This window comes from Triturus cristatus, chromosome 5_1, assembly GCF_964204655.1.
Source record: "Triturus cristatus chromosome 5_1, aTriCri1.1, whole genome shotgun sequence".
NCBI lineage: Eukaryota > Metazoa > Chordata > Amphibia > Caudata > Salamandridae > Triturus > Triturus cristatus.
In genome coordinates this window covers 176,107,989-176,124,125 of record NC_140587.1, presented here as the reverse complement: position 1 = coordinate 176,124,125, position 16,137 = coordinate 176,107,989, and the positions used below count along the sequence as shown (strand labels likewise).

The 16,137-nt window shown below is 47.2% G+C and overlaps 1 pseudogene across 1 annotated transcript in view; it reads left to right on the top strand.

The window, feature by feature from the left end:
• The window catches only part of LOC146830586 (solute carrier family 12 member 6-like), a 1,160,668-nt pseudogene that overhangs the window by 1,121,683 nt on the left and 22,848 nt on the right, over window positions 1–16,137 (top strand). The window contains exon 23 of the transcript XR_014961448.1: window positions 9,553–9,686. The product of XR_014961448.1 is annotated as a solute carrier family 12 member 6-like (transcript). The remainder of the gene's footprint in view (window positions 1–9,552; window positions 9,687–16,137) is intronic.

Here is a 16,137-nt window from a genome sequence, read left to right as displayed (position 1 = left end):
TGGCCCTGCTTCCGCCGGTGGGAGTACACAGAGTTGAAGGAGTCACAGAGCCTGGTGAGTACACAAACAACTCACGTAACATGGGGGAATGGCATCCACACCACAAATACACCAAATGCACGCAACTTCCCCCAAGCCCTCACCACACACAACCACACTCAAAAACCACGCCCATGCCACTAACGTCTCCATGCCCCATTCACAAATAAAGGTAATGCCATGTCCCAGGCCACACCAACCACAAACCCAAGACTGGATGTCCGGGATGCTGGGAGGGTGGGGCTCACACAACACATTGTGCAACTCAGAATCAGGCACCAATGCCCTCAGCCCATATGGCCTAGGTACATATCCATGCACCATGCCCAATGCGCAGGGACTGGCAAAGTACTAACAAGGTAGCTGACACTTGGCCCCGCTGTATGCAGCACAAGGCCCTCCTGTGACCACTTTACACTCAAACACCAACTCCACAAGCTCAGATATCTAGCACAGGAACTCACACTCACTGTCATGCCAGCATGCACCATGAGGGGACAGACACATCACCTGGGAGACCCAATGACAAATCACACTACACACAACAGCAGGCCCGGTCACACACCCCCGGGGCAGGCAACGGATTCACCCACTCTCACAATGGACATGTGACACAACAAGACCAATCCCTAGCCAAATAAGCATCCTAGCCACAATTCTACTGGTCAAACACTCAGGAGAACATATCAATCTGTCCCCCGCAACATACCCATCCCCAGGTGTACGTTGAGAGGAATGCTAGGCACATCCAACTACCTGGACGAACTGTGACAACTTGAATATGTATGAAACATGGATGTGGCATGAAACAGCATTAACATTGTCTCTCTCTCACACACAGGGCAACGTCATGGACCTCCCCCCAACAATGGGGGGGAACAATCACAGTCCCAGGCTCAGCGTGTAGATGATCCCACCGGCAGCGACGACTCTCACCACTTTGTGGATGACCCCGACCAACCTGGCCCCTCTGGTGCCCAAGCCCCTGCAGCACCTGCGTCAGGTACATCTGTGCCAACCCCCACCCCCATTCCTGCCACATCCCAGGAGACACCCAGAAGCCCTGCTTGCACTGAACAACAGAGCCAGTCTGACCAGGAGGGACAAGGTTCTCCGGGCACCCAGGAGGAGGCAGACAACCCCGCAAATGCCATCCCTCAGGAGTCCCGTAGACCTGATGTGCCCACAATGGCAGGCCAGGCTCGTGTGGGCAGGGGTGGTGGGCGTGGAGGCAGGCGGAGGCGAGAACCTGACCAGGCAGCTGAGGGAACCGGTATGTCACACATACGCCACATCCTGGACACATACCGGCGTGACACCAGGGGCATCAGCCAGGTAGTGGTGAGCCTCACAGAGATGAAGGGGACCCTCGACGAGATGAAGAACCTGCAGGCCGAGCAACATGCCAGTCAACAACAACACCAAGGACGGATGGAGGCAAGACTGGCTGAGCTCCTGGCGGTGCAAACGGACATGAGCCGTTCACTCCGTCGGATCGCCGACAACATGGGCAACCCTCCCTGTGCCACCAGGCGAAGATCACCACCAACCAGAAGGGAGGGAGGAGGAGGAGGATTCGTCCGACGGAGCATCACCAGCATCGTCAAGGCCTGCATCTGAGGGTCCCCCCAGGAAGGTGGGTCGTCCACGGAAACACCGTGAGAGTCAGCAGACCATCCACATCTCCCAGGTCACCTGGCCTGGCACCTGGCCCTCTGGCGCAACAGCAGCACCTCATCCAATGACATTCTCTGCCACATGGACTTGCTGGTCACAGTCTGACCAATGATGACCAACACTGTGGTCTGGACTCTAATGACTTCCAAAGCAAAGGATCCCATCTCTCCCTGTGAACTTTGGATTCTATGCGCCCGGTAGAGCACCTTAGTTTATCTACCAAAACACGTACCCCACCCTAAATAAAAATCTTTATTTTTTCATGAGATGTTGCTGTCATTTTGCATTAGTCCACAACACATGTGTGTGTAAATGTCAAACTATGCAAGAGTGTTAAACTAACTCCTCCCATCCATACCCTGGGATCTGAGACTGGTACAGGACACACATGGGTCACAATGTATCATTCAATGCAGACATGGAGCACAATACTCACCTGTGATGTCCTCAAGCTGCTGAGGGGGGGCTTGCAATACTGTGCGGACAGACCTATTTGGAAGAGTATCGTTAAGGCGCAGAGGTCATGGCTCATGTGGAGGTTCCCGGGGAGGGAGTCCCAGGTATGTGTGGCCAGGTGGGAGGACTATGTCCTGCATGCTGGAGTAAGGTGGATGTGAAGAATGGTGTCCAGGGCAAGGTTGGATGCACGGAGATGGCCCAACGGGGTCTCGGATGACAGTGGTACAAGGTTGGTTTGCGTTCGGGTTGTGGCCTGCCTCCTGAGTGTGGGTGTGTAGTGTGAAGGTCATCCTGCAGCAGACAGTGATCCATTGCAGCTATCTCTGCTGGACGGTGATGTGGCTGGTGCACCGGATGTTGAAGCTGAGGTGTGCAGATGCACCCTGGATGTGGTCAAGTTTCCCGGGAGTTTGGATGTGCCTGCTCCGTAGAGGGCAGGGCAGTATTTGACACGGATGTTGTCGTGGACCTGGGGAATGGTCCGTCTTTCCTTGGAGTGGATCTATCTGGGGATCATGTGCATAATGCAGAGGGTGTTGCAGGATGAGGCACAGATGCTGGTGATTAGCATGGCAAATGTGAGCAAGCAATCCATGATGCACACCATCTTGTGTGCGTGGACACTGGGTGCTTGTGCAGGCCTCTTGCGGGTGGGACACAAGCAGTTGACCCAGCTGTAAGGGGACAATCCTCAGATGTTGAACTCAGTCCTGTACAAGTCCAGCCTCAGGTGGCTGATGTTCACCCATTCATCAATGGATCTCATGCATTCTTGAATATTAGAACTGGCAATGTCTGCGTCCTTGGTGAGGGTGAGGAGCACCTGGCTGTCAATGGCATACGAGCTGATGATGAGGTGCTGTGCGCATGTGATGGTGGAGAGGGGGGTCCTGGACACATTGTAGATTGACACGCTGAGAGATGATACCTGTGCCATGTGCCTGACGACAACACCATACTACATGCAGAAGCCTTGAGTCCCACTCCCATGGCCTTGCTGGGGTACAGAGCCGGTGGGGAGTAGGAGGGACATGACCTGTTTGGTGTGACAGGGCCTGGAAGGCGTGGCAGCGATGGGTAGGCAGTTGGAGTTGCACACTCATCATGCAAAGGTGTTGTGTGTGCGCTTAGTGTATGCCTGAGTGCAGGCGGTAGATTTGTGGATGGACATTGCTTAGAGGGTGGCTGCAACATCAGACTGTAGTGTGATGTGGGTCATGCAAGGACCTGAGGGTCCTGCAATGTGCACGTTGCATGTGCAGACGGTCCAGCCTTTAGCACCGCATGGCCGCAACTGTGGCACAGACAAGCTGATGACAGCCAAATGAATGGGTTGAGGGAGGAAGGGAGGAGCATCTTTGATGTGTGTGTGTTGCCAAATCCGGAAACTTTGTGTGCCCTTGCTGCAGGGGCTGCAACAGCAGGCGGCATGTCCTGGAAACTATGCCGCAAGTTGCACACAAAGACAAGGATGTCAGAAAGGACTACTGCAACAGGTGTATGTAAAGGAAGGAGTGTCCGGTTTTCCATGGCACACCCAGAGACAATGGATGCACAATCACCAAAGATGAATGACACCGGATCAGGAAACTGAAGGCCGAGCTGCGCACAGGAAACACACCCTCAGCAGGTGTTGACGGCCCGTTGTGGGGACCAACATGCCAAAACACATACACAGCCATGGACTTCATGCACAATAGAGAATAAAATACATAAGGAACAGCATGCATGTTGCTAATCTACACATAGACTCATATGCACAATCTTTGACAACTATGCCAGAGATGCCGCATACATAGTGGCAAGAGACCTGCATTGACAGAGATGAGGCACCTTGGAGGGTGAGGAACACCTTTATTACTCAGGCTCACACCTATGGAAATGCATCAATATGAACAGACTCACAGGTCTTTTGGATGAACATGTGGGACCTACACTGGACACCCCCTTCGCACCACAGATGCTGTAAATCCATTCAACTGGCACACAAGTGAAGGGGGTGAGTCAAACACCCCCTGCTGCACACGGAGAGGCTGCAATTCCCCATTGAGCCTCTCATGGGGATGTCCCACACTATGTCCACCCGTAGCATCCCGTATGTTTCAGAGGGAAGTTTTACACACATTGAGGCCTTCATCACAATCCTCAATCCCATTACAGATGACTGTCACGAAGTGTGACTATCAATTCATGTGAGTCATGCTACATGTCATGTGCCCCATGATGATTCGACATGTATGCATAGTAACCAAACCTGCACAGGAGCAGTGCCCACACATTACAAACAACTACCACACCCAAAATGCCTTGCTGCAATCCTTACCCAAAGGAGACTTTTCACCATGTCCGTGCATGTGACGCTGATTCAGCACACGTTGCAATACTCATGAGGAATAGCAGGAGCACAACGATGCCACGAGCAGACAGCATGCACAACTACCTGGGGATGACAGACACACAAGAAGTCAGGAAAAAGATAGGCATCCGCATGCATGGTCATGTACTCTACATGAATAAGGTTGACAACATGCTAGTTGAAAATTGAGTGTGACAGCTAAAATGTGTGGAATGACATCATCACTCGATTGACACATCAGAACACACCTCTAAGCCACTTATCATACAGTCAGCTGGACACACACATTGCAACACATGCCACACAAGGCTCCAAGCGTGCACACTCAGACCCAGGGACTCACCATTATGAGAAGAAGTTGCTTATGAGCTGACTCCGGATGTCCTCCTCCTCCTGCTCCTCACTTGCCTCGTGACCAAGGCCTTCATCCTCCACGGGTGGATGTTCCTGCTCATCCGGATCCAGGATGAGTGGCACAGCTTTCTCCACTGCCATATTGTGCAGCATGCAGCACACGAGGAAGATTTTGCAGACCTTCACCGGTGCATATGGGAGGGATCCGCCTGTCTTGTGGAGGCACCGGAATCGGCTCTTCAGGAGACCAAACGTCCTCTCAAACACTCGCCTGGTCTGCCCATGGGCGTTGTTGTAACGGTGATCTGCAGCTGTTCTGGGGTTGCGGAGAGGCGTCATCAGCCATGGCATGTTGGGATAGCCAGAATCCCCTACATGGAAACATCATGTAAAGAAGTGGGTCAGGAGATGCCGTAACATACAAAGATACCGCTAAATACAGGACAAACAGAGTATACCCACCAACAAGACATGCTCGTTCGTTGTGCAGCCGCAGCATAATTTCTGGCACCCTGCTACGCCTCATGATGTAGGCATCGTGTGCTGACACGGGGTGGGCGGAATTTGCGTAATCGCGTCACGCAAATCTCCGCGAAACGGTAAAAAATCTCCGCGAACATGCAGAAATTCCGCGAACACGCGGAATTGCTTGTTCGTGATGCTTTTTTCCTGTTCACAGTTGCTGTTTGCGTGCTCGGGGAGAAATATCTTGCGAACACGCATTTTGAGAACGCGAACAAGAAAAAATTTTGCAAAGTCGCGGAAAGCAGAATTTTTGGCAATTTTGCGTTCTCCGCGGAACGCGAAATTCCGCAAATTCCGCGAGCGGAACGGAATTTACCGCCCAGGCCTAGTGCTGACCCTGGAAAACGTGCACAGACATGGGAAATCAGAATGTTAGGTAGACACACCACAAGGGCATTAATGGAGTGATAATGTTTTCGGTTTCGATAGGCTACCTCCTGTGCCTGTGGTGGTACCAAATCCACATGTGTCCCATCAATGGACCCAATTACATGGGGCATCCCTCCCAGGGCATAGAACTCACCCTTGATACCTGCCAACTGCTCAGGAGTTGGAAAATGGATGAATTCATCCAGGTGCTCCAACATGGCTTCTAAAACATCATGCAGGACACGGCTGAACATGGTCTGGGACATGCCACCCACATCAGCTATGGTGAATTGAAATGTACCGGTGGCAAAAAAATGTAGGGCTGCCATCACCTTCATCTTGGGGGTCAACGCAGTAGGATAACTGTGTCGCGGTTGGAGGTGTGTTGCCAGCCTGTTTGTCAGGTCCTCAATTAACTGTTGGGTGAATCTGTAACGGCGTATGCAGTCACGTTCCCTCATGGCACCCAAGTCTGGCATTGGTCGGGGGAGAGGCGGTGCCCTGAAGAAATTTGGAAGTAATAACGAAGATTGAGTACATCACAACACCAATGTCAATGAACTGAGCACATGTTCAACAGCTAATACACATCTGCTAAATACAGAGTCTGGTCTGTGCAATACATCCGGACACGTATGCCAGCCAGGTGATACTCCTACGAAGAGCCAGCTACAAACGTTGATTGTCAAGGTCTACATGACATGCCATGAAACTAGCTGTGGGCCAGTGTAAGTGAACAGCCAGACACATTACAGGAGTGACATACATCCACATATCTGCATTCGAAGGATGTTATCTCATTAAGATCGCTTTCGGCAAGCTAGACGCACAGGTCACATGTCATTTAAAAAGTACAGATCACACACATTGCCATGAAGGGGTACATGTCAAAACTGATAACACAGACATTGAGACAACGCAGATATGTACTCAGGTCGAAATACCAAGTTTGATGCATAGAGACACACGTTACGTGGGATTCCACATGTGGCATGATGTGCGTAATTGTGTGCCATGCCCATCTACACACAGACACATGTTGGATGCAACAACAGCAGATGCAGTTGACGGAACACCAACAGCAAGCTCATGGGAACACATGACACACACATGACATAGTCACATCGTGGCACGCTGGTAGTTAGATGTCAGGTGTAATTATCCGTGTACCTGGCATCAGGGGACAGTTGCGGGTGTTGGGGACTGTGCCATACCAGTGATGCAGTGCTTGACACGTTTGTACTACAAGCAGACATGTGCAAAGTGTGAAGGGGAAGTGTGCAACATAGTGCCCCATCACACATGACATGTGTACACAGGTCACCACACATCTATTGTGCTAAAACATGAGGAGACGTGTGCCACATCACTGCCTGAAACACCTAGGCCCTGCACATTTAGGACTGCACTGACAATGACTTGATGTACAGTCTTGTGCAAGTCAGACACCTCCATTCCTTTCATGTGCGCCTCCTCTCCCCAGTGTAAGCTGTGAAACGCAACGTACACACACTCTGAGGGCGTGTGTACGGTCGTTTCACTATATTGGGTTGGAGTACGCGTGTGTGTACGGACCGTACACACATACGTGTATGACCAGTGTGTACACATACGTGTATTACGGTAGTGCGCGTACGTGTACGACCAGTGTGTACACCTAGGTGTACACCAGAGGTCTCCAACGAGTAGCTCGGGAGTTACTGGTAGCTCGCCAGTACCTTCAAAGTAGCTCTCTGAGGTGAAGTCAAGCCCAGTATTAAATTCAGAGAGTAGGTGCCTATTAAAGAAGGCAGCACCGATCATCTCAAGACCCTTAGAGTGACAGCCAGCCAAACTTATGACAGTAACTAATACTAACACTCAAACACACACTATGTCGGCTTATAGGACCTGCTACATGATAGTCTGTATCCAATCTCCATATAATTAAGCCACAGGGAGATTGACCATGTTGTGTTCCCTCCTTTATCAGTCACAACATGTGTGTGAACAGTGCACCATCAAAAAACTATGGCAGCAGTAGCCTGAGCTGTAATCAGTGCTTACTCACCAAAGTGCGGGACTGCAGGAGTCAGAGTGAAAATGTGTCTGTTAGATGCATGATCAACTCAAGACCAGAGGAGAACACGGTATGATCCAGACCAGAAAAAATTAAGAGATTCATCAACATTTATGTGTGTGTCCATAATAAACACTATTACTTCCTGAAACTATGCCTTGTGCCAAGAACTTCCAAATATATATATATATGCTAGCCCCCATCATAAGAGTGTTATCTTTGGCATAATTGTGTCCATTCCTGGCATAAAAGTGCCAATGGCATAATAATGGTCATCCTTGACTATTTTAGTATTTGTGGTCTAGCTGTGGTATACTGGCAGCCATCATAGACCTACTAAGAGCATGACTGGTCTTTATGTACCTATTCCTGGCATATTAATGGTCATGACTGATATATGGTCTTATCCCTGATCCGTATGGTTTCCAGCCTTGGCACAACTGTGGCCCTAGTATAATGGTGGGCATTACTGGCATAATCCAGGCATCCGTGGTGCTATGGTGAGCTTCCATGGCATATGACTGTAATACCTGGTAATTCAAAGTAGTCTGTCCATATGAGGCATTTGTACATGGGAGTACATGATGAAAATGACAAGCTAATGTTTTGACACTATGCATTTCTCAAAAACTGAAAACTGATATTTTAAAAGCGGTTTTAGTTTTCAAAAATGGGTTTTCTGTAAAATTGAGTTTTTTTGCCCACAGTGGAAAGTGTTATTTGATAGGAAAATGTGCATTTTCAGAAACTGGTAAATGATAATTCAAACTGAGCTGGGGAGACGCACTGCTGTGCTTATTACCTTTGTGCCACTGGGCATGTCAAGATTTGAATGTTACTTCATAAGTCAAGGGGAGGCATTTAATATTGATGAACTTTTCCCCACCATTTCTGCTGGTAACCGTACTTGGTATACATGGGTGGTGACTACTGAAAATCTTGCATTGGGTGGTCATAGTGTAGTCACTATTTTACAGTTATAACATTTGCTAGTAGCTCAGGAAGACTTTCCTTGAGCAGAAGTAGCTCTCACTACAGAAAAGGTTGGAGACCCCTGACTTACACTATCTGGAGCATAGTGGGAGTGCCCTCGGCCCGATCCCTTGGGCTAGCCGAAACCCCCCCATACCAGAGTGTGATGTATAAGGAAGCTAACTCATCCTATATAGAACAGGATATCGTCCTTTGCAGATTGGAGGTTAGAGTCAGCAGGACTGCATTTCAGCCACAGCACGTCGCCTACCAGGACAATCCCACCCGAGATGCTACTCTGCTAAATGTAATACAGAGGCTGGTAATATAATAAAAACACTGTTCCAATCACACTGTGCCAAAGGTGTAGAGCTGATGCAATAGTGTTTATGGTGCCTTAGAGCTATCTCCAACCGGACAAACAAATACAAGGGCATCACATTCCATGTGCCTAGCCTTGGACAGAGTGTACAACCAACATGGTAATAATGCTTACTAAGAAATAAACAACATGTAGAATAGCTTCTCAGTACATTATAGTGTAATTGTAAAACATGTAAAAAGTCACCATCAGAAAAAGATGTCAAGATAAAGATTCTGTTATAGTAGCGTCTGGATGCAGTAGCAAAGAATGACATTCAACAAATTCATTGTACAAGGGAATTTGCACAGATGTGGTAATTTCAATGTATACTCCGAGTTGTATAACCTGTCCTTTATTTCTCCTCCCTCTCGTGTTCAGGGACCAGTCAAATGTGAGGCGCATGCACACTGCGGTCAAATTGAATGAAGTTATTGTCAATAAGTCGCACGATGCCAAACTGGTCCTGCTGAATATGCCCGGGCCTCCCAAGAACCCCGACGGTGATGAGAATTGTATCCTTTTTCAGGTTTTTCAATCCAGTTTACAGATTAGTTAATTCTTTCATTCACTTTACTTCTTTTGTACTCTGTCTGCCAGTCGCCCCAGTAAAACCCCATAATGGTTTGTTTTAGTCTCTAGAACTAAGTAAACTCATAAGAAAACAAATGAGAGTGCTAGACACGCAGGAATATTTTCAAAATTCCATCACCTAAACTGAAATGTCCGGTTTCGATTAATACCCGTCACACAGATTCTCTGCTTACCGAAATATCAAAATGTGCCTGCCAACTTTTATCCATGCAGTAAGCACAAAGTAGTGCCTAAGTTAATTCAGACGCTGAGCTGTCAGGGTTAGCATTGGAGCCGACAATAGGGCCACACACACTTATGACATCATTACCCAACTCTATTGTTAGATTGTTTTTGTCCGCCATTAGATTCTGACGTGATCCAGTGAGCTGCAGGTCTCGACAAGTTTATCGGTTCCCGTCATGGCCTTGAGTCTGCTGACTTCCACCTTGTTGTGCATGCTCTATTTGATGCATCACTCTATACTTGCACGTCTGTTCCATCGGCTGGTTCCTTCAACAATCAGTGTCCAGGCCTCAGGGCCCTCTGGGCACTTTGGGCCAATGCATGCCCCAGCCTCCCTTCAGAAAAAGATGACTCTTTTAAGGTGTGTGAACGGACGACCTCCAGGAGATGACCCGAGGGTCACACTACATATCCCTGGGCCAACCTCCATGCTGTGTACAACTTGTGCCTATCGCCGGACCATAACAAAAGCCACTGCAACTGCTGTTCGACGTTCTGAAGCAAAAAGACTCTTCACGCGCCAAGATTCATGGTTGGCACACACCAGCTTGTCCTGGTCTATATTGGAGATGCCCGACATCTTTGGGGAAGCGTACCCCTGGCTGCGGAGAAAGAGGAAGAAGAGGAAATGAGCGAGTCAACCAAGCTCCCAGCCTGCCAGCCCAGCCATGAGTACATCCACTCTGATGACTCAGAGCCTGGCAAAGAGTTCCTCCAAAAGAGGAAGATGATACCACCAAGGATGCCCAATCCACCTAAGTGGGCTCTGGTCCACGTGTCAAGATAACACCACAAGTGAGTACTGTAGATGCCGAGCACTGCCCCTTGAGGGATCGGGCATCAAGCCCACTGCCAAAACTGCCACATCTTGAGGAGCACCACTGCACCACAGCACTGGTCGACACAGAAATAAGGCCACAGAGCCAAACCCCTCAAGCCTCAATCCGCCTCAATGCCGAGACTACCCATCTGCACCCATACACAAGCAACACTGAAGACACAGACTTTCCGGCGCCAGCCTCAACTGCTGTTGAAGCTTTCCTCAGCCCCAAAGACACCCTTGCACCAAAACCCTCCTTGGTGTCAAAGCCGCCTCCAGCATCAAAAACACATTCCCTTGACGTCGGTGAACATCCCATCCTCAATAGGTTCCAGGAGGAGTGGACGTCAGACAGTGCAAAATCATCATTCAACTGCTCACTGGAAAGATTGCAGCCTCTGAGAAGCTTCTACCCCAAAAAGGCAAAGTTGCTCCCGAGGACACTCGAACACTGGAGGTTCATGGTCTTCCTAAAAGGCACAAGGGCAAATTGCGTCCTCATATTCCTTCTCCACCATCTCCTCCTACTCCTTTTCTACCCTCACCCAGTCCACCTCTTCCATCTTCACCTCCACATCCTACTCTACCTCATAGGTCACCAGACGTCCTATTCCAACACTAGCAGTCCAAACCCCTCTTCATCAGCCGATGGTTACACACTTATGTACCACGGTGCTTTCAGTCACCCTGAGGAGGACTACGATGTGGACCCAGATTTAGAATACATCCCTGTATCCCTCACTCCCCAATGACACTACGGCATATCATAGTGTCTTCAGTGTGCCGCCGCCTATCACAAGGTGGATCTCTACACCACCCCAGAGGAAGAGGATTTCATCTTGGAGACTCCTCCAAGACAGAGCACTCTTTACAATATTTCCCCATGCTAAAAGGGTTGGTCAAATCTGTTCCTAATATTTTTAAAGAGCCTATTTGGTCTATACCTCAGTCAGATTACACCTAACCCCTAATGCAGCATACATGCAAAACAGAGAACATTTTTCTCTTCAAAATCCCTCTTATCAAAGCCTTCATGGAAAGCCTCAAACGGGTCAATTCACCCATGGAACTCTCCTCCACTTCTTGGAACTTTAACATTGACCTTACAAGACTGATGGATCAACCCTTTGAGCCCATGAATTCATGCTCTCTTCAATTTCTCTCCTGAAAGGTGGCCTTCCTTTTTTCAATTACTTCACTTAGACACATCAGTGAGTTGCAAGTCCTCCCATTTAAAGATCCCTTCTTCCAAGTCCATAAGGATAAAGTAATTCTTAAAACCAATGCTAAGTTTTTGCCCAAGGTGACCTTTTCCTTCCACCTCAACCAATCTATTGAGCTCCCAGTCTTCTTCTCACAACCTGACTCAATAGCTGAAAGAGCACTCTACACTCAAGACATTGAATGTGCTCTTATGTATTACATTGATAATGCCAAACTTTTTCCTAAGGCACAGAAGATATTTGTAGCCTTCTCCAAACCCCATAAAGGGCATGCCATTTCAAAGCCAGGGATATCCAAGTGGATAGTCAAGTGTATCCAAACCTGTTGCGATCAAGCGAAAAAAAAGCTACCCTCCCGCCCACTTTCCACCCACAAACAGGGTGATAATATGGCTTTCCTTGAAAATATTTGCATAGCAGACATCTGTGAAGCTGACACTTAACCCACTCCTCAAAGTTTTACAAAACAATATTGTCTGGACGTGCTATCAACAGAACAAGCCAGAGTTGACCAGAACATTGTTTCAAACCTCTGCCCCATCCAATGGCTAACCTCAATTTACAGGAAGACATTTTTTTCAGTCTTTGCACGGCATGTGTAGTTACAGCCACACATTCTATCAACATAATATGTTACCCTGTAAGCGTCTGTTAGTTGCATGTAGTGCTGTACATTCAAATGCGCCCACCCTCATTTCCGGGAGCCAGTGGTTAACGCAGAGTTTTTGATTTTTTCCCTCTAATCCGTTTCCTTCTGCTTGCATGGTCATTGTTCTGTTATATGCACACTACTCCTTATTTACACTTACCCCTTGGGCGAAAAACAATCTAACACTGGAGTCCGTGACCATGCGCATTTATTCCTAGAGGAGGAGTCACAGAGACCTTGTGACTCAAAAGACTTCTTTGAAGTAAAACAACTTACAATGACCAAGCCCAGCACTAGATGGCAAGTGTTTGCACAGCATGTGAATCTACAGCACTAGATGCAACAAACAGATGCTTACATGGTAAGTAACGTATTCCTTTTTGTTCAACTTTTTATTACTCCAAACCACGTCACGCCTAAGGTCGACTTGGTCATAGCTCACCAATCCTGCACTCATTCTCACAGCAGAGTAAGCAGTGGTGTTTAGCAGCTTGGAAGCCTTCCTTATCTCCTCTTGTTAGATTAAGATGCTACTAAATGGTTTACCTTAAGGATCCATCCCAGAAACAGCCCATTTTCAGAAGACAATGGCCAAGGTCTTTTTATAGACAGTTCCTCCTTTTTCCCTGCCCTCTGCCACATCTTCTTTCAACATTATAGCCCCAATGGCATCAAGCATGGATCCCAAGGCTGTTTTTGAACATAATACTCAATGCATTTAACAGTGAGACATGCCCGCAACTCACACAACTCCTGGTACTTTCTACAGCCAAGCTGACTTCTGGAGGGTACTTTGATGTCTATGGTGCTACATATGGGGGAGGTTAACAGAATTCCCTGAGGAAGGGAATTGAATTTGAAGGTTACTATATCCCCCCCATTCCAGTACAACCTATCTAACAGACTTACAACATGCTAGTGGGAAGGTACTTTACACAAGTATTCAATCATTCATAGATTCTCATGCTTGAATATTCCCTGTCGTCAAGGTGGGAGTCCCACTGTAATTTTAGCAAGCCGTATAAAGGAAAAGCATAACTTAACACAGTTCAAAGTAGCGATACTGTCAACCAATTAACATCCATTAAAAACAACCAACCTCCAGCCAATAAGGAAGCAGCTCAGAATGCACCTGTCCCCTCTAGGACCACCATTCCTACTGCAAGTCAGGTGAAGGGGAGCTTCCCTGCGCTTTGCTGACTTTAACTTTCTCAGAAGTAGATTTTATAAACTTTTGTCTTCAACCTCAACTGACAACACCTTTAGTCTAACATCACTTCAGTGTTAATTCTGACAGAATTATGACTGAAGTCTCTAAAAAGTTAGTTTTTAGGTCCTACGGTTGGTGTGGTAAGCTTAGGCTCCACTCGGATGACCCTCATAAGGAGTGCCTGTACTGTCTTCATAAAAAGCATAAGGCCAAGAACTGTAAGAACTGCTGTACTTTCTCTGCAAAAACTCTCATTGACAAAAAGGGTAGCTTACTGATTTGTCTCCAGAATATGAAAGGGAGAGAGAATCCATCCTGTGGAGATAGAGGTGAGGAAACTTCTAGATCGCTAAAAAAAAACAGAAAAGAGATGGTTCCTCAGAAAGAGATTCTTATGATGAGCCCTTTTGGAAGGTCCTTAAGGGCCAGGAGAAATAGCTCACTGGGAGAAGTCCTGCCTTCGAAGAAGATTCTGCAGAAAAAGTCATCTTGTTCATCAAAACTTGAAAAATACAGGTCAGAGCCTCCCATTCTTTCATTTCAGGTACCTTCTAAATCAGACTAAAAAAAGCATTGACAGACCCCTCGTCAACGAGACGCGTCATCAAAGAAACCGTTGCTGAGGCCACCATCAAAGAAGGTGACATCTTCAACATCAACAACTACAGTAGCTTAGTCGTCAAGGATTTTGATGACGTCATCGACTGCAATACCTTCGACGCAGACAGCACCATCGCCGACAGATGTCGATGGCACCTTTGCTATCATCGTCCTGATTGCAGACTGACCTCCGTCCGTGGATATTAGATACTGCATCGACTATATTCTAGTGTGGGTAAATTGGTTTATCCCTTTGTGAATGTCTTTTGTGTCACTGTTTACAGTACCATCCAGGTCTTCAGCTTGTAGGAATAGACTATAGCAGCGTAAGTTACCCTGGTTCTCCGACACCGTCATAAATTGGATCCTTTACCATACTACTTTTAGACGATTGAATCAATATACACTTCCTGCTGATCTAATTACTATAGCCATTGCGGCTATCCTGGTCATCCTAAGCCTCTACAACTGGGATCCTTTACCGAACCATTAACAGACCATTGAATCTCATTACGTCTCCGGTATTTTTATAGCGCCTAGGTCCCCAGAATCCCCGTTCTGAAGAGACCCCGTACCACTAGAGGGTCGAAACGTCCCAGAGTACTAGAAACATACTCTAGAACGAATGATTCAATCTGATATCCAAAGGACAGCCCTTTCATTCCAATAACCAATTATTCACTGTAGCTATTTCACTGTTTTGGTTATGGTCACTCCACTGGGGTCACATAAGTCACGTTCTAATATAAATTTGTATATAGTGTGAATACACAGCAGAAATCTATTTTTCTATTTTGCCAGATTGTTATTGCAAATAAAATACACTCACTTCGGCTGAAGTGGGTGTAGCATAAGAACTGTTGTGTGTGGGTTAGTTTCTCCTGAGTCATATATGTGCCCTAGAATCAAAGAAATGATATTGCTTAATTATAACAAATGATACACATATTGACTCTATCGTATGCTAATTTCATTTAAATCGCACAAGAAACTAACTCCTAGCTAAAATGTTATTTTTTTGATTTCTTGAGTTTCTTGTTAACAACTGTATTTTGGCTGCGTAGTACAACTTTGAAGCGCAAAAATACCATTGTCAAGGACACCATCTATGGGTTCCTTGATGAAGCAGTCTGGTATTAAACTGTTACTCCAGTATTGGAACTTTCATAGATTCACATGCTTGAATCATTTCCCGTCGTTGAGATGGGACTGGAGTCCCCGGTACCATATAATAGTAATTTAATGGCCCTAAGCCCTTCAATTTTGCAACCTATCAGGCTGCTTTGCCTCCTTGAACACTCCTGGAGAAGCTCCAGTCCCTCAGATGTTCTACCACACATTGTGCTAGGGAGTCTCCACTGAGCTCTGCTCAGTTATTTCTTACTTGATTGCTTTTAAGAGAATATTTCAAATATTTTGGTACAGTGGAAGTATTTACCTTCTACCCTCAGTGTTTTCCTACATAAAAATCTGACTTCATTTAACCATCATGTCAGACAAGGAGAAGAAAAGTCTCTTCAGGGCCTGCAGTACCTGCAGTAAAATGAGATCACACTCTGAAGACCCACACCAAGACTGCATTCATTGCCTGTACCCAAATCATTCTATTAAGGACTGTTCGGTATGTCGCACCTTTTCAACCAAA